Source organism: Meles meles, chromosome 6 (genome assembly GCF_922984935.1).
Source record: "Meles meles chromosome 6, mMelMel3.1 paternal haplotype, whole genome shotgun sequence".
Taxonomy (NCBI): domain Eukaryota; kingdom Metazoa; phylum Chordata; class Mammalia; order Carnivora; family Mustelidae; genus Meles; species Meles meles.
This window is the reverse complement of record NC_060071.1, coordinates 24,902,298-24,918,531: the sequence shown is the minus strand read 5'-3', so window position 1 is coordinate 24,918,531 and position 16,234 is coordinate 24,902,298. Positions and strand designations below refer to the sequence as shown.

At 67.2% G+C, this 16,234-nt stretch overlaps 10 non-coding genes across 10 annotated transcripts; all 10 read right to left on the bottom strand.

Annotated features, from left to right (window-relative positions):
* Positions 1-159: 159 nt before the first annotated feature.
* LOC123945076 lies at positions 160-240 on the bottom strand. The gene has a single exon (XR_006818997.1). It is a non-coding gene; the product is annotated as a small nucleolar RNA SNORD115 (small nucleolar RNA).
* A 1,584-nt stretch (positions 241-1,824) lies between these two features.
* Positions 1,825-1,905, bottom strand: LOC123945016. Its single transcript, XR_006818939.1, has one exon. It is a non-coding gene; the product is annotated as a small nucleolar RNA SNORD115 (small nucleolar RNA).
* Positions 1,906-3,506: 1,601 nt separating this feature from the next.
* LOC123945047 lies at positions 3,507-3,587 on the bottom strand. Its single transcript, XR_006818969.1, has one exon. It is a non-coding gene; the product is annotated as a small nucleolar RNA SNORD115 (small nucleolar RNA).
* Positions 3,588-5,171: 1,584 nt separating this feature from the next.
* Positions 5,172-5,252, bottom strand: LOC123945014. Its single transcript, XR_006818937.1, has one exon. It is a non-coding gene; the product is annotated as a small nucleolar RNA SNORD115 (small nucleolar RNA).
* A 1,600-nt stretch (positions 5,253-6,852) lies between these two features.
* Positions 6,853-6,933, bottom strand: LOC123945046. The gene has a single exon (XR_006818968.1). It is a non-coding gene; the product is annotated as a small nucleolar RNA SNORD115 (small nucleolar RNA).
* A 1,585-nt stretch (positions 6,934-8,518) lies between these two features.
* Positions 8,519-8,599, bottom strand: LOC123945013. Its single transcript, XR_006818936.1, has one exon. It is a non-coding gene; the product is annotated as a small nucleolar RNA SNORD115 (small nucleolar RNA).
* Positions 8,600-10,201: 1,602 nt separating this feature from the next.
* Positions 10,202-10,282, bottom strand: LOC123945424. The gene has a single exon (XR_006819252.1). It is a non-coding gene; the product is annotated as a small nucleolar RNA SNORD115 (small nucleolar RNA).
* Positions 10,283-11,866: 1,584 nt separating this feature from the next.
* Positions 11,867-11,947, bottom strand: LOC123945054. Its single transcript, XR_006818976.1, has one exon. It is a non-coding gene; the product is annotated as a small nucleolar RNA SNORD115 (small nucleolar RNA).
* A 1,600-nt stretch (positions 11,948-13,547) lies between these two features.
* Positions 13,548-13,628, bottom strand: LOC123945416. Its single transcript, XR_006819244.1, has one exon. It is a non-coding gene; the product is annotated as a small nucleolar RNA SNORD115 (small nucleolar RNA).
* Positions 13,629-15,212: 1,584 nt separating this feature from the next.
* On the bottom strand, positions 15,213-15,293 carry LOC123945012. Its single transcript, XR_006818935.1, has one exon. It is a non-coding gene; the product is annotated as a small nucleolar RNA SNORD115 (small nucleolar RNA).
* Positions 15,294-16,234: the final 941 nt, after the last annotated feature.

Genomic DNA, 16,234 nt, shown 5'->3' with positions numbered 1-16,234 from the left:
GAACGCCAGAACACCCCGTCGGCACCCGCAGGTGCACCGACGTCCGGGGGCCACAGCAGAGAGCCTCGAGAGGTGGTTCTCCTCCCGCGGCCACCTGCAGCGCACCCTCACTGCCCCGACGCTCTGGGGGAGGCTGACCCCGGCACGGTCCCCTGCCTTGGGCCTCAGCGTAATCCTATTGAGCATGATTTTTAGGTCCTCATCGCTCTTCGAGACCATATGAGTTCTCATCATTGACGCAAGCACGCCCGAGGCGACGCGGGAGGTCCCCTACCACCCAGAAGCTGCTTACCGAGGCTGCTCTCAGGACAGCGCCATACCCCGGCTTCCTGAGGCATGGGACCTGGCGGCGGGGCTGGGCGATGCAAGACTTGGTGGTCAGGGCCAGATCCTCGCTTGGGGATGGGGGCCTAAGGAGAGAGGGGGAGGCCGGCCGTCGGAACGGCGTGCTCGCTGGCCCGTGCCATGCCGCCAAGAACTCTCCAGCCCGAAGCCCTGGCCGGTGCTGTCCAGGCGGGCGGCTGACCCACCCTGGGCTCGCGTCCGCGGGCAAGGGGCAGGACACAAGGGACCCGCTGCCCATCCCTGGCCTTCCCAAATCCACGGAGATCCGGGCCCCCGTGGGAGCCTCCCCTTGCTAGGAAAGGCCTCAGAGCATGGCCTGGAGCACAGGGATTTCCAGTGCTCCTCCGATGTCTGCCGGGGCCCCAAGCAAAGCGTGGCGCACCCGGACGTGAGGGCCCGAAGGACGCCTTCCCACACATGGGGACCGCGGTGGTCTAGGGACCCGGGCCCTGGCACTCGCAGCCAACGGTGGCCCCCAGGCCCTGATCGCCCGGGGCGAAAAAGGGAATCGCGTCTCACCGTCTCCCACCAAGCAGCGCAAGGCAGGAGACCGCGGCCCGCCCTGCAGGAGGGTCTTGACTCTCCCCTTGTGGCGGCGCTTCCTCTGAGGGCCTCAGAGGACCGGCTCAGCCCCATGGCCTGCTGTGGCCCGGGGCTCGCCACTCTTCCCCTGGGCCAGGGAAACCTTGCTGACTCGGGAAATCCGAGGAAACATTCGAGGGCTGTACTTCAGCAGCCTCCCAGGCTCTGCTTACACTTGGGCGTCTGCTGCATTCTTCATGAGCTCTGCCCTCTCCAGCCCTCTCCAGAACCATCGGCTGGGGTGACTCGAGCGACAACCACTCGCTGAAGGGGACAGAGGGCCCTGACACCAAGGGACTCACGTCCGCTCTCTTCTCGGGCGCACAGGACACAGCTGGACGTACAAGGAGGCCTCAGGTCCATGTGGGACGACGGCGGCATGCCCCCAGCCCCCAGTCGTTGCCAGTGACCTGGCCCAACTTTCCCATTCCCTGCACGTGGGATTGCTGAAGGGCGGCTGTGCATGGGCAGGTCAACGCTGTGTGGGCCACCACAGCCCCCATCCCTAGCACAGTGCTGGAGCCGGGGCCCGTGCAGGGATCCGGGCTCCGCGGACAATGCCCATGGCGCCTGGCATCTCCCTGCAGGCCCAGAGTCTTCCACTCACCTCTCTTGGGTCACGCCGCACCAAGTTCCGGCCCCCGAGGCCCGCTGAAAGACACAAGGGGCAACGGTCTCCTAAGCAATGGCACCGAGGGAGCTGTCCTGCGAGGTGGATTGGGTCCGGAGGCCGGGCGGAACGCCTCACGACCTCGAGCGGACCCCTGACGGGCACAGACAGGCCAGGGCCAGCACGGGGAGCCCCGAGGGTACGATGGCCTCACGCCCACAACTGCGGCGCACCTCCAGGGTCCCCAGGGTCTGGGGGAGGCTGATCCCGGCACAGACGCCTGTCTTGGGCCTCAGCGTAATCCTATTGAGCATGATTTTTAGGTCATCATCGCTCTTCGAGACCACTTGAGTTCTCATCACTGACCCAAGCAAGCTGGTGGCGATGCGTGCGGCCTCGGGGCACCCCGAAGCTGCTTACCGGGGATGCATTACGCACCGCGTCCATGCCCCCGGGTCCTGAGACGTGAGACCTCTGGGCAGGGCGGGGCCAAGCAAGACGTGCTCATCTGGGCGAGCTTCTCGATTGTGGATGGGTTTCTAAGGAGAGACGGAGAGACCAGCTGTCCAAACGTCCTGGTCTGAAGCGCCTGCCGTGCGGCCCAGGGCCCCCTTTCCCGGAGTCCTGGCCACTGGGGGCCCGGCAGAGTTCGGAGCCAAGCATGGCAGGTGTCCGCCCGGAAGGAGCCGGGCCCAAGGGCCCGGCTGCCCTTTCCGGGGCATCCCAAAGCAATGGAGACCGTGGTCCCTGTGGGAGCCCAGCCTTCTGGAGAACGGCCCCTGACCATGGCATGGACCACAGGGCTTTGGCCGGGTCCCCGCTGTCTCCCGGACTGGCGAGCCAAGAGCGGCGGCCCGGGAGGTTTGGCCAGGACGCCGCCCACCCTCTCCTGGAGCCACCTGGGAGCCAAGGACCTGAGCCCCTGCCCGGGAAGCCAAAGGTTGCCGGGGCCCAGGGCTCCCCCACGGCCGAGCGGGGAAAGCCAGGTCACTCTCCACCACGGCAGCAAGGCACACCGCCCGCTGGCCGCTCTGGACGAGGGACCTGACTCGGCCCGTGCAGTGCCGCTTCACCACGACCCTATCCCGGGTGCTTGAGAGTCTCAGGTGAGAGGCTGAGGCCCAACGGCTGCTGTGGCCTGGGACGTGCAGTTTCTGCCCCCCCCGCCCCAGTGGAACCGTGCCGTCTGGCCAGCTCAACGAATCCTCGTGGGCTCTTCGGAAGTGGCCTCCCGGGGCCCCAAGCGCCTTGGTCGTCTGCAGGATGGGACAGGAGATCGGGCCAGTGCAGCCCGCAGAAACCTGCCATGGGCCGGGCCTTGAGCAACAAGGTGTTGCTCAAGGGCACAGTGGCCTCCGAGACCACGGGTCTCACGTCCACTCCCTTTCTGGGCCCCCCGGACACGCCGCAATTGATCAGGAGGCCTCGGGTGCACCTGGGCCTTGGGCGGCCAGCCCGCGCTTTCCAGGCCTTGTCAGCCCCCCGGCCCACGTTTCGCGATCCCTGCCCCTGGGATGGCTCAGGGGCACACGCTCACGGGGACTTCGGTGCCGTCCGGACAATGAGGACCCGCATCCCCAGCCCAGGCCCAGCTGCGGAGTCCCTGCTGGGGTCCCCGCTTCCCGATGCCAGGCCAAGGGGTCTGGGGCCTCCCTCGGAGCCCAGAGGCTTCCGCTCACCTCTCCTGGTGGGAGACGTGCCAAGAACCTTGCCAGCCAGGCCCGCTGAAAGACACAAGGACACAAGGGTGGCTAAGCCCTGGCTCTCGGGCAGCTGTCCGGGGAAGAGGCCTGGGTCGGTAGACCAGCTGGAACGCCAGAACACCCCGTCGGCACCCGCAGGTGCACCGACGTCCGGGGGCCACAGCAGAGAGCCTCGAGAGGTGGTTCTCCTCCCGCGGCCACCTGCAGCGCACCCTCACTGCCCCGACGCTCTGGGGGAGGCTGACCCCGGCACGGTCCCCTGCCTTGGGCCTCAGCGTAATCCTATTGAGCATGATTTTTAGGTCATCATCGCTCTTCGAGACCATATGAGTTCTCATCATTGACGCAAGCACGCCCGAGGCGACGCGGGAGTTCCCCTACCACCCAGAAGCTGCTTACCGAGGCTGCTCTCAGGACAGCGCCATACCCCGGCTTCCTGAGGCATGGGACCTGGCGGCGGGGCTGGGCGATGCAAGACTTGGTGGTCAGGGCCAGATCCTCGCTTGGGGATGGGGGCCTAAGGAGAGAGGGGGAGGCCGGCCGTCGGAACGGCGTGCTCGCTGGCCCGTGCCATGCCGCCAAGAACTCTCCAGCCCGAAGCCCTGGCCGGAGCTGTCCAGGCGGGCGGCTGACCCACCCAGGGCTCGGGTCCGCGGGCAAGGGGCAGGACACAAGGGACCAGCTGCCCATCCCTGGCCTTCCCAAATCCACGGAGATCCGGGCCCCCGTGGGAGCCTCCCCTTGCTAGGAAAGGCCTCAGAGCATGGCCTGGAGCACAGGGATTTCCAGTGCTCCTCCGATGTCTGCCGGGGCCCCAAGCAAAGCGTGGCGCACCCGGACGTGAGGGCCCGAAGGACGCCTTCCCACACATGGGGACCGCGGTGGTCTAGGGACCCGGGCCCTGGCACTCGCAGCCAACGGTGGCCCCCAGGCCCTGATCGCCCAGGGCGAAAAAGGGAATCGCGTCTCACCGTCTCCCACCAAGCAGCGCAAGGCGGGAGACCGCGGCCCGCCCTGCAGGAGGGTCCTGACTCTCCCCTTGTGGCGGCGCTTCGTCTGGGGGCCTCAGAGGACCGGCTCAGCCCCATGGCCTGCTGTGGCCCGGGGCTCGCCACTCTTCCCCTGGGCCAGGGAAACCTTGCTGACTCGGGAAATCCGAGGAAACATTCGAGGGCTGTACTTCAGCAGCCTCCCGTGCCCTGCTTACACTTGGGCGTCTGCTGCATTCTTCATGAGCTCTGCCCTCTCCAGCCCTCTCCAGAACCATCGGCTGGGGTGACTCGAGCGACAACCACTCGCTGAAGGGGACAGAGGGCCCTGACACCAAGGGACTCACGTCCGCTCTCTTCTCGGGCGCACAGGACACAGCTGGACGTACAAGGAGGCCTCAGGTCCATGTGGGACGACGGCGGCATGCCCCCAGCCCCCAGTCGTTGCCAGTGACCTGGCCCAACTTTCCCATTCCCTGCACGTGGGATTGCTGAAGGGCGGCTGTGCATGGGCAGGTCAACGCTGTGTGGGCCACCACAGCCCCCATCCCTAGCACAGTGCTGGAGCCGGGGCCCGTGCGGGGATCCGGGCTCCGCGGACAATGCCCATGGCGCCTGGCATCTCCCTGCAGGCCCAGAGTCTTCCACTCACCTCTCTTGGGTCACGCCGCACCAAGTTCTGGCCCCCGAGGCCCGCTGAAAGACACAAGGGGCAACGGTCTCCTAAGCAATGGCACCGAGGGAGCTGTCCTGCGAGGTGGATTGGGTCCGGAGGCCGGGCGGAACGCCTCACGACCTCGAGCGGACCCCTGACGGGCACAGACAGGCCAGGGCCAGCACGGGGAGCCCCGAGGGTACGATGGCCTCACGCCCACAACTGCGGCGCACCTCCAGGGTCCCCAGGGTCTGGGGGAGGCTGATCCCGGCACAGACGCCTGTCTTGGGCCTCAGCGTAATCCTATTGAGCATGATTTTTAGGTCATCATCGCTCTTCGAGACCACTTGAGTTCTCATCACTGACCCAAGCAAGCTGGTGGCGATGCGTGCGGCCTCGGGGCACCCCGAAGCTGCTTACCGGGGCTGCATTCTGCACCGCGTCCATGCCCCCGGGTCCTGAGACGTGAGACCTCTGGGCAGGGCGGGGCCAAGCAAGACGTGCTCATCTGGGCGAGCTTCTCGATTGTGGATGGGTTTCTAAGGAGAGACGGAGAGACCAGCTGTCCAAACGTCCTGGTCTGAAGCGCCTGCCGTGCGGCCCAGGGCCCCCTTTCCCGGAGTCCTGGCCACTGGGGGCCCGGCAGAGTTCGGAGCCAAGCATGGCAGGTGTCCGCCAGGAAGGAGCCGGGCCCAAGGGCCCGGCTGCCCTTTCCGGGGCATCCCAAAGCAATGGAGACCGTGGTCCCTGTGGGAGCCCAGCCTTCTGGAGAACGGCCCCTGACCATGGCATGGACCACAGGGCTTTGGCCGGGTCCCCGCTGTCTCCCGGAGTGGCGAGCCAAGAGCGGCGGCCCGGGAGGTTTGGCCAGGACGCCGCCCACCCTCTCCTGGAGCCACCTGGGAGCCAAGGACCTGAGCCCCTGCCCGGGAAGCCAAAGGTTGCCGGGGCCCAGGGCTCCCCCACGGCCGAGCGGGGAAAGCCAGGTCACTCTCCACCACGGCAGCAAGGCACACCGCCCGCTGGCCGCTCTGGACGAGGGACCTGACTCGGCCCGTGCAGTGCCGCTTCACCACGACCCTATCCCGGGTGCTTGAGAGTCTCAGGTGAGAGGCTGAGCCCCAACGGCTGCTGTGGCCTGGGACGTGCAGTTTCTGCCCCCCCGCCCCAGTGGAACCGTGCCGTCTGGCCAGCTCAACGAATCCTCGTGGGCTCTTCGGAAGTGGCCTCCCGGGGCCCCAAACGCCTTGGTCGTCTGCAGGACGGGACAGGAGCTCGGGCCAGTGCAGCCCGCAGAAACCTGCCATGGGCCGGGCCTTGAGCAACAAGGTGTTGCTCAAGGGCACAGTGGCCTCCGAGACCACGGGTCTCACGTCCACTCCCTTTCTGGGCCCCCCGGACACGCCGCAATTGATCAGGAGGCCTCGGGTGCACCTGGGCCTTGGGCGGCCAGCCCGCGCTTTCCAGGCCTTGTCAGCCCCCCGGCCCACGTTTCGCGATCCCTGCCCCTGGGATGGCTCAGGGGCACACGCTCACGGGGACTTCGGTGCCGTCCGGACAATGAGGACCCGCATCCCCAGCCCAGGCCCAGCTGCGGAGTCCCTGCTGGGGTCCCCGCTTCCCGATGCCAGGCCAAGGGGTCTGGGGCCTCCCTCGGAGCCCAGAGGCTTCCGCTCACCTCTCCTGGTGGGAGACGCGCCAAGAACCTTGCCAGCCAGGCCCGCTGAAAGACACAAGGACACAAGGGTGGCTAAGCCCTGGCTCTCGGGCAGCTGTCCGGGGAAGAGGCCTGGGTCGGTAGACCAGCTGGAAAGCCAGAACACCCCGTCGGCACCCGCAGGTGCACCGACGTCCGGGGGCCACAGCAGAGAGCCTCGAGAGGTGGTTCTCCTCCCGCGGCCACCTGCAGCGCACCCTCACTGCCCCGACGCTCTGGGGGAGGCTGACCCCGGCACGGTCCCCTGCCTTGGGCCTCAGCGTAATCCTATTGAGCATGATTTTTAGGTCATCATCGCTCTTCGAGACCATATGAGTTCTCATCATTGACGCAAGCACGCACGAGGCGACGCGGGAGGTCCCCTACCACCCAGAAGCTGCTTACCGAGGCTGCTCTCAGGACAGCGCCATACCCCGGCTTCCTGAGGCATGGGACCTGGCGGCGGGGCTGGGCGATGCAAGACTTGGTGGTCAGGGCCAGATCCTCGCTTGGGGATGGGGGCCTAAGGAGAGAGGGGGAGGCCGGCCGTCGGAACGGCGTGCTCGCTGGCCCGTGCCATGCCGCCAAGAACTCTCCAGCCCGAAGCCCTGGCCGGTGCTGTCCAGGCGGGCGGCTGACCCACCCAGGGCTCGGGTCCGCGGGCAAGGGGCAGGACACAAGGGACCCGCTACCCATCCCTGGCCTTCCCAAATCCACGGAGATCCGGGCCCCCGTGGGAGCCTCCCCTTGCTAGGAAAGGCCTCAGAGCATGGCCTGGAGCACAGGGATTTCCAATGCTCCTCCGATGTCTGCCGGGGCCCCAAGCAAAGCGTGGCGCACCCGGACGTGAGGGCCCGAAGGACGCCTTCCCACACATGGGGACCGCGGTGGTCTAGGGACCCGGGCCCTGGCACTCGCAGCCAACGGTGGCCCCCAGGCCCTGATCGCCCAGGGCGAAAAAGGGAATCGCGTCTCACCGTCTCCCACCAAGCAGCGCAAGGCAGGAGACCGCGGCCCGCCCTGCAGGAGGGTCCTGACTCTCCCCTTGTGGCGGCGCTTCCTCTGGGGGCCTCAGAGGACAGGCTCAGCCCCCCTGGCCTGCTGTGGCCCGGGGCTCGCCACTCTTCCCCTGGGCCAGGGAAACCTTGCTGACTCGGGAAATCCGAGGAAACATTCGAGGGCTGTACTTCAGCAGCCTCCCAGGCTCTGCTTACACTTGGGCGTCTGCTGCATTCTTCATGAGCTCTGCCCTCTCCAGCCCTCTCCAGAACCATCGGCTGGGGTGACTCGAGCGACAACCACTCGCTGAAGGGGATAGAGGGCCCTGACACCAAGGGACTCACGTCCGCTCTCTTCTCGGGCGCACAGGACACAGCTGGACGTACAAGGAGGCCTCAGGTCCATGTGGGACGACGGCGGCATGCCCCCAGCCCCCAGTCGTTGCCAGTGACCTGGCCCAACTTTCCCATTCCCTGCACGTGGGATTGCTGAAGGGCGGCTGTGCATGGGCAGGTCAACACTGTGTGGGCCACCACAGCCCCCATCCCTAGCACAGTGCTGGAGCCGGGGCCCGTGCGGGGATCCGGGCTCCGCGGACAATGCCCATGGCGCCTGGCATCTCCCTGCAGGCCCAGAGTCTTCCACTCACCTCTCTTGGGTCACGCCGCACCAAGTTCCGGCCCCCGAGGCCCGCTGAAAGACACAAGGGGCAACGGTCTCCTAAGCAATGGCACCGAGGGAGCTGTCCTGTGAGGTGGATTGGGTCCGGAGGCCGGGCGGAACGCCTCACGACCTCGAGCGGACCCCTGACGGGCACAGACAGGCCAGGGCCAGCACGGGGAGCCCCGAGGGTACGATGGCCTCACGCCCACAACTTCGGCGCACCTCCAGGGTCCCCAGGGTCTGGGGGAGGCTGATCCCGGCACAGACGCCTGTCTTGGGCCTCAGCGTAATCCTATTGAGCATGATTTTTAGGTCATCATCGCTCTTCGAGACCACTTGAGTTCTCATCACTGACCCAAGCAAGCTGGTGGCGATGCGTGCGGCCTCGGGGCACCCCGAAGCTGCTTACCGGGGCTGCATTCCGCACCGCGTCCATGCCCCCGGGTCCTGAGACGTGAGACCTCTGGGCAGGGCGGGGCCAAGCAAGACGTGTTCATCTGGGCGAGCTTCTCGATTGTGGATGGGTTTCTAAGGAGAGACGGAGAGACCAGCTGTCCAAACGTCCTGGTCTGAAGCGCCTGCCGTGCGGCCCAGGGCCCCCTTTCCCGGAGTCCTGGCCACTGGGGGCCCGGCAGAGTTCGGAGCCAAGCATGGCAGGTGTCCGCCAGGAAGGAGCCGGGCCCAAGGGCCCGGCTGCACTTTCTGGGGCATCCCAAAGCAATGGAGACCGTGGTCCCTGTGGGAGCCCAGCCTTCTGGAGAACGGCCCCTGACCATGGCATGGACCACAGGGCTTTGGCCGGGTCCCCGCTGTCTCCCGGAGTGGCGAGCCAAGAGCGGCGGCCCGGGAGGTTTGGCCAGGACGCCGCCCACCCTCTCCTGGAGCCACCTGGGAGCCAAGGACCTGAGCCCCTGCCCGGGAAGCCAAAGGTTGCCGGGGCCCAGGGCTCCCCCACGGCCGAGCGGGGGAAAGCCAGGTCACTCTCCACCACGGCAGCAAGGCACACCGCCCGCTGGCCGCTCTGGACGAGGGACCTGACTCGGCCCGTGCAGTGCCGCTTCACCACGACCCTATCCCGGGTGCTTGAGAGTCTCAGGTGAGAGGCTGAGGCCCAACGGCTGCTGTGGCCTGGGACGTGCAGTTTCTGCCCCCCCCGCCCCAGTGGAACCGTGCCGTCTGGCCAGCTCAACGAATCCTCGTGGGCTCTTCGGAAGTGGCCTCCCGGGGCCCCAAACGCCTTGGTCGTCTGCAGGACGGGACAGGAGCTCGGGCCAGTGCAGCCCGCAGAAACCTGCCATGGGCCGGGCCTTGAGCAACAAGGTGTTGCTCAAGGGCACAGTGGCCTCCGAGACCACGGGTCTCACGTCCACTCCCTTTCTGGGCCCCCCGGACACGCCGCAATTGATCAGGAGGCCTCGGGTGCACCTGGGCCTTGGGCGGCCAGCCCGCGCTTTCCAGGCCTTGTCAGCCCCCCGGCCCACGTTTCGCGATCCCTGCCCCTGGGATGGCTCAGGGGCACACGCTCACGGGGACTTCGGTGCCGTCCGGACAATGAGGACCCGCATCCCCAGCCCAGGCCCAGCTGCGGAGTCCCTGCTGGGGTCCCCGCTTCCCGATGCCAGGCCAAGGGGTCTGGGGCCTCCCTCGGAGCCCAGAGGCTTCCGCTCACCTCTCCTGGTGGGAGACGCGCCAAGAACCTTGCCAGCCAGGCCCGCTGAAAGACACAAGGACACAAGGGTGGCTAAGCCCTGGCTCTCGGGCAGCTGTCCGGGGAAGAGGCCTGGGTCGGTAGACCAGCTGGAACGCCAGAACACCCCGTCGGCACCCGCAGGTGCACCGACGTCCGGGGGCCACAGCAGAGAGCCTCGAGAGGTGATTCTCCTCCCGCGGCCACCTGCAGCGCACCCTCACTGCCCCGACGCTCTGTGGGAGGCTGACCCCGGCACGGTCCCCTGCCTTGGGCCTCAGCGTAATCCTATTGAGCATGATTTTTAGGTCCTCATCGCTCTTCGAGACCATATGAGTTCTCATCATTGACCCAAGCACGCCCGAGGCGACGCGGGAGGTCCCCTACCACCCAGAAGCTGCTTACCGAGGCTGCTCTCAGGACAGCGCCATACCCCGGCTTCCTGAGGCATGGGACCTGGCGGCGGGGCTGGGCGATGCAAGACTTGGTGGTCAGGGCCAGATCCTCGCTTCGGGATGGGGGCCTAAGGAGAGAGGGGGAGGCCGGCCGTCGAAACGGCGTGCTCGCTGGCCCGTGCCATGCCGCCAAGAACTCTCCAGCCCGAAGCCCTGGCCGGTGCTGTCCAGGCGGGCGGCTGACCCACCCAGGGCTCGGGTCCGCGGGCAAGGGGCAGGACGCAAGGGACCCGCTGCCCATCCCTGGCCTTCCCAAATCCACGGAGATCCGGGCCCCCGTGGGAGCCTCCCCTTGCTAGGAAAGGCCTCAGAGCATGGCCTGGAGCACAGGGATTTCCAGTGCTCCTCCGATGTCTGCCGGGGCCCCAAGCAAAGCGTGGCGCACCCGGACGTGAGGGCCCGAAGGACGCCTTCCCACACATGGGGACCGCGGTGGTCTAGGGACCCGGGCCCTGGCACTCGCAGCCAACGGTGGCCCCCAGGCCCTGATCGCCCAGGGCGAAAAAGGGAATCGCGTCTCACCGTCTCCCACCAAGCAGCGCAAGGCAGGAGACCGCGGCCCGCCCTGCAGGAGGGTCCTGACTCTCCCCTTGTGGCGGCGCTTCCTCTGGGGGCCTCAGAGGACCGGCTCAGCCCCATGGCCTGCTGTGGCCCGGGGCTCGCCACTCTTCCCCTGGGCCAGGGAAACCTTGCTGACTCGGGAAATCCGAGGAAACATTCGAGGGCTGTACTTCAGCAGCCTCCCAGGCTCTGCTTACACTTGGGCGTCTGCTGCATTCTTCATGAGCTCTGCCCTCTCCAGCCCTCTCCAGAACCATCGGCTGGGGTGACTCGAGCGACAACCACTCGCTGAAGGGGACAGAGGGCCCTGACACCAAGGGACTCACGTCCGCTCTCTTCTCGGGCGCACAGGACACAGCTGGACGTACAAGGAGGCCTCAGGTCCATGTGGGACGACGGCGGCATGCCCCCAGCCCCCAGTCGTTGCCAGTGACCTGGCCCAACTTTCCCATTCCCTGCACGTGGGATTGCTGAAGGGCGGCTGTGCATGGGCAGGTCAACGCTGTGTGGGCCACCACAGCCCCCATCCCTAGCACAGTGCTGGAGCCGGGGCCCGTGCGGGGATCCGGGCTCCGCGGACAATGCCCATGGCGCCTGGCATCTCCCTGCAGGCCCAGAGTCTTCCACTCACCTCTCTTGGGTCACGCCGCACCAAGTTCCGGCCCCCGAGGCCCGCTGAAAGACACAAGGGGCAACGGTCTCCTAAGCAATGGCACCGAGGGAGCTGTCCTGCGAGGTGGATTGGGTCCGGAGGCCGGGCGGAACGCCTCACGACCTCGAGCGGACCCCTGACGGGTACAGACAGGCCAGGGCCAGCACGGGGAGCCCCGATGGTACGATGGCCTCACGCCCACAACTGCGGCGCACCTCCAGGGTCCCCAGGGTCTGGGGGAGGCTGATCCCGGCACAGACGCCTGTCTTGGGCCTCAGCGTAATCCTATTGAGCATGATTTTTAGGTCATCATCGCTCTTCGAGTCCACTTGAGTTCTCATCACTGACCCAAGCAAGCTGGTGGCGATGCGTGCGGCCTCGGGGCACCCCGAAGCTGCTTACCGGGGCTGCATTCTGCACCGCGTCCATGCCCCCGGGTCCTGAGACGTGAGACCTCTGGGCAGGGCGGGGCCAAGCAAGACGTGCTTATCTGGGCGAGCTTCTCGATTGTGGATGGGTTTCTAAGGAGAGACGGAGAGACCAGCTGTCCAAACGTCCTGGTCTGAAGCGCCTGCCGTGCGGCCCAGGGCCCCCTTTCCCGGAGTCCTGGCCACTGAGGGCCCGGCAGAGTTCGGAGCCAAGCATGGCAGGTGTCCGCCAGGAAGGAGCCGGGCCCAAGGGCCCGGCTGCCCTTTCCGGGGCATCCCAAAGCAATGGAGACCGTGGTCCCTGTGGGAGCCCAGCCTTCTGGAGAACGGCCCCTGACCATGGCATGGACCACAGGGCTTTGGCCGGGTCCCCGCTGTCTCCCGGAGTGGCGAGCCAAGAGCGGCGGCCCGGGAGGTTTGGCCAGGACGCCGCCCACCCTCTCCTGGAGCCACCTGGGAGCCAAGGACCTGAGCCCCTGCCCGGGAAGCCAAAGGTTGCCGGGGCCCAGGGCTCCCCCACGGCCGAGCGGGGAAAGCCAGGTCACTCTCCACCACGGCAGCAAGGCACACCGCCCGCTGGCCGCTCTGGACGAGGGACCTGACTCGGCCCGTGCAGTGCCGCTTCACCACGACCCTATCCCGGGTGCTTGAGAGTCTCAGGTGAGAGGCTGAGCCCCAACGGCTGCTGTGGCCTGGGACGTGCAGGTTCTGCCCCCCCGCCCCAGTGGAACCGTGCCGTCTGGCCAGCTCAACGAATCCTCGTGGGCTCTTCGGAAGTGGCCTCCCGGGGCCCCAAACGCCTTGGTCGTCTGCAGGACGGGACAGGAGCTCGGGCCAGTGCAGCCCGCAGAAACCTGCCATGGGCCGGGCCTTGAGCAACAAGGTGTTGCTCAAGGGCACAGTGGCCTCCGAGACCACGGGTCTCACGTCCACTCCCTTTCTGGGCCCCCCGGACACGCCGCAATTGATCAGGAGGCCTCGGGTGCACCTGGGCCTTGGGCGGCCAGCCCGCGCTTTCCAGGCCTTGTCAGCCCCCCGGCCCACGTTTCGCGATCCCTGCCCCTGGGATGGCTCAGGGGCACACGCTCACGGGGACTTCGGTGCCGTCCGGACAATGAGGACCCGCATCCCCAGCCCAGGCCCAGCTGCGGAGTCCCTGCTGGGGTCCCCGCTTCCCGATGCCAGGCCAAGGGGTCTGGGGCCTCCCTCGGAGCCCAGAGGCTTCCGCTCACCTCTCCTGGTGGGAGACGCGCCAAGAACCTTGCCAGCCAGGCCCGCTGAAAGACACAAGGACACAAGGGTGGCTAAGCCCTGGCTCTCGGGCAGCTGTCCGGGGAAGAGGCCTGGGTCGGTAGACCAGCTGGAACGCCAGAACACCCCGTCGGCACCCGCAGGTGCACCGACGTCCGGGGGCCACAGCAGAGAGCCTCGAGAGGTGGTTCTCCTCCCGCGGCCACCTGCAGCGCACCCTCACTGCCCCGACGCTCTGGGGGAGGCTGACCCCGGCACGGTCCCCTGCCTTGGGCCTCAGCGTAATCCTATTGAGCGTGATTTTTAGGTCATCATCGCTCTTCGAGACCATATGAGTTCTCATCATTGACCCAAGCACGCCCGAGGCGACGCGGGAGGTCCCCTACCACCCAGAAGCTGCTTACCGAGGCTGCTCTCAGGACAGCGCCATACCCCGGCTTCCTGAGGCATGGGACCTGGCGGCGGGGCTGGGCGATGCAAGACTTGGTGGTCAGGGCCAGATCCTCGCTTGGGGATGGGGGCCTAAGGAGGGAGGGGGAGGCCGGCCGTCGGAACGGCGTGCTCGCTGGCCCGTGCCATGCCGCCAAGAACTCTCCAGCCCGAAGCCCTGGCCGGTGCTGTCCAGGCGGGCGGCTGACCCACCCAGGGCTCGGGTCCTCGGGCAAGGGGCAGGACACAAGGGACCCGCTGCCCATCCCTGGCCTTCCCAAATCCACGGAGATCCGGGCCCCCGTGGGAGCCTCCCCTTGCTGAGAAAGGCCCCAGAACATGGCCTGGAGCACAGGGATTTCCAGTGCTCCCCCGATGTCTGCCGGGGCCCCAAGCAAAGCGTGGCGCACCCGGATGTGAGGGCCCGAAGGACGCCTTCCCACACATGGGGAACGCAGTGGTCTAGGGACCCGGGCCCTGGCACTCGCAGCCAGCGGTGGCCCCCAGGCCCTGATCGCCCAGGGCGAAAAAGGGAATCGCGTCTCACCGTCTCCCACCAAGCAGCGCAAGGCAGGAGACCGCGGCCCGCCCTGCAGGAGGGTCCTGACTCTCCCCTTGTGGCGGCGCTTCCTCTGGGGGCCTCAGAGGACCGGCTCAGCCCCATGGCCTGCTGTGGCCCGGGGCTCGCCACTCTTCCCCTGGGCCAGGGAAACCTTGCTGACTCGGGAAATCCGAGGTAACATTCGAGGGCTGTACTTCAGCAGCCTCCCAGGCTCTGCTTACACTTGGGCGTCTGCTGCATTCTTCATGAGCTCTGCCCTCTCCAGCCCTCTCCAGAACCATCGGCTGGGGTGACTCGAGCGACAACCACTCGCTGAAGGGGACAGAGGGCCCTGACACCAAGGGACTCACGTCCGCTCTCTTCTCGGGCGCACAGGACACAGCTGGACGTACAAGGAGGCCTCATGTCCATGTGGGACGACGGCGGCATGCCCCCAGCCCCCAGTCGTTGCCAGTGACCTGGCCCAACTTTCCCATTCCCTGCACGTGGGATTGCTGAAGGGCGGCTGTGCATGGGCAGGTCAACGCTGTGTGGGCCACCACAGCCCCCATCCCTAGCACAGTGCTGGAGCCGGGGCCCGTGCGGGGATCCGGGCTCCGCGGACAATGCCCATGGCGCCTGGCATCTCCCTGCAGGCCCAGAGTCTTCCACTCACCTCTCTTGGGTCACGCCGCACCAAGTTCCGGCCCCCGAGGCCCGCTGAAAGACACAAGGGGCAACGGTCTCCTAAGCAATGGCACCGAGGGAGCTGTCCTGCGAGGTGGATTGGGTCCGGAGGCCGGGCGGAACGCCTCACGACCTCGAGCGGACCCCTGACGGGCACAGACAGGCCAGGGCCAGCACGGGGAGCCCCGAGGGTACGATGGCTTCACGCCCACAACTGCGGCGCACCTCCAGGGTCCCCAGGGTCTGGGGGAGGCTGATCCCGGCACAGACGCCTGTCTTGGGCCTCAGCGTAATCCTATTGAGCATGATTTTTAGGTCATCATCGCTCTTCGAGACCACTTGAGTTCTCATCACTGACCCAAGCAAGCTGGTGGCGATGCGTGCGGCCTCGGGGCACCCCGAAGCTGCTTACCGGGGCTGCATTCTGCACCGCGTCCATGCCCCCGGGTCCTGAGACGTGAGACCTCTGGGCAGGGCGGGGCCAAGCAAGACGTGCTCATCTGGGCGAGCTTCTCGATTGTGGATGGGTTTCTAAGGAGAGACGGAGAGACCAGCTGTCCAAACGTCCTGGTCTGAAGCGCCTGCCATGCGGCCCAGGGCCCCCTTTCCCGGAGTCCTGGCCACTGGGGGCCCGGCAGAGTTCGGAGCCAAGCATGGCAGGTGTCCGCCAGGAAGGAGCCGGGCCCAAGGGCCCGGCTGCCCTTTCCGGGGCATCCCAAAGCAATGGAGACCGTGGCCCCTGTGGGAGCCCAGCCTTCTGGAGAACGGCCCCTGACCATGGCATGGACCACAGGGCTTTGGCCGGGTCCCCGCTGTCTCCCGGAGTGGCGAGCCAAGAGCGGCGGCCCGGGAGGTTTGGCCAGGACGCCGCCCACCCTCTCCTGGAGCCACCTGGGAGCCAAGGACCTGAGCCCCTGCCCGGGAAGCCAAAGGTTGCCGGGGCCCAGGGCTCCCCCACGGCCGAGCGGGGAAAGCCAGGTCACTCTCCACCACGGCAGCAAGGCACACCGCCCGCTGGCCGCTCTGGACGAGGGACCTGACTCGGCCCGTGCAGTGCCGCTTCACCACGACCCTATCCCGGGTGCTTGAGAGTCTCAGGTGAGAGGCTGAGGCCCAACGGCTGCTGTGGCCTGGGACGTGCAGTTTCTGCCCCCCCGCCCCAGTGGAACCGTGCCGTCTGGCCAGCTCAACGAATCCTCGTGGGCTCTTCGGAAGTGGCCTCCCGGGGCCCCAAACGCCTTGGTCGTCTGCAGGACGGGACAGGAGCTCGGGCCAGTGCAGCCCGCAGAAACCTGCCATGG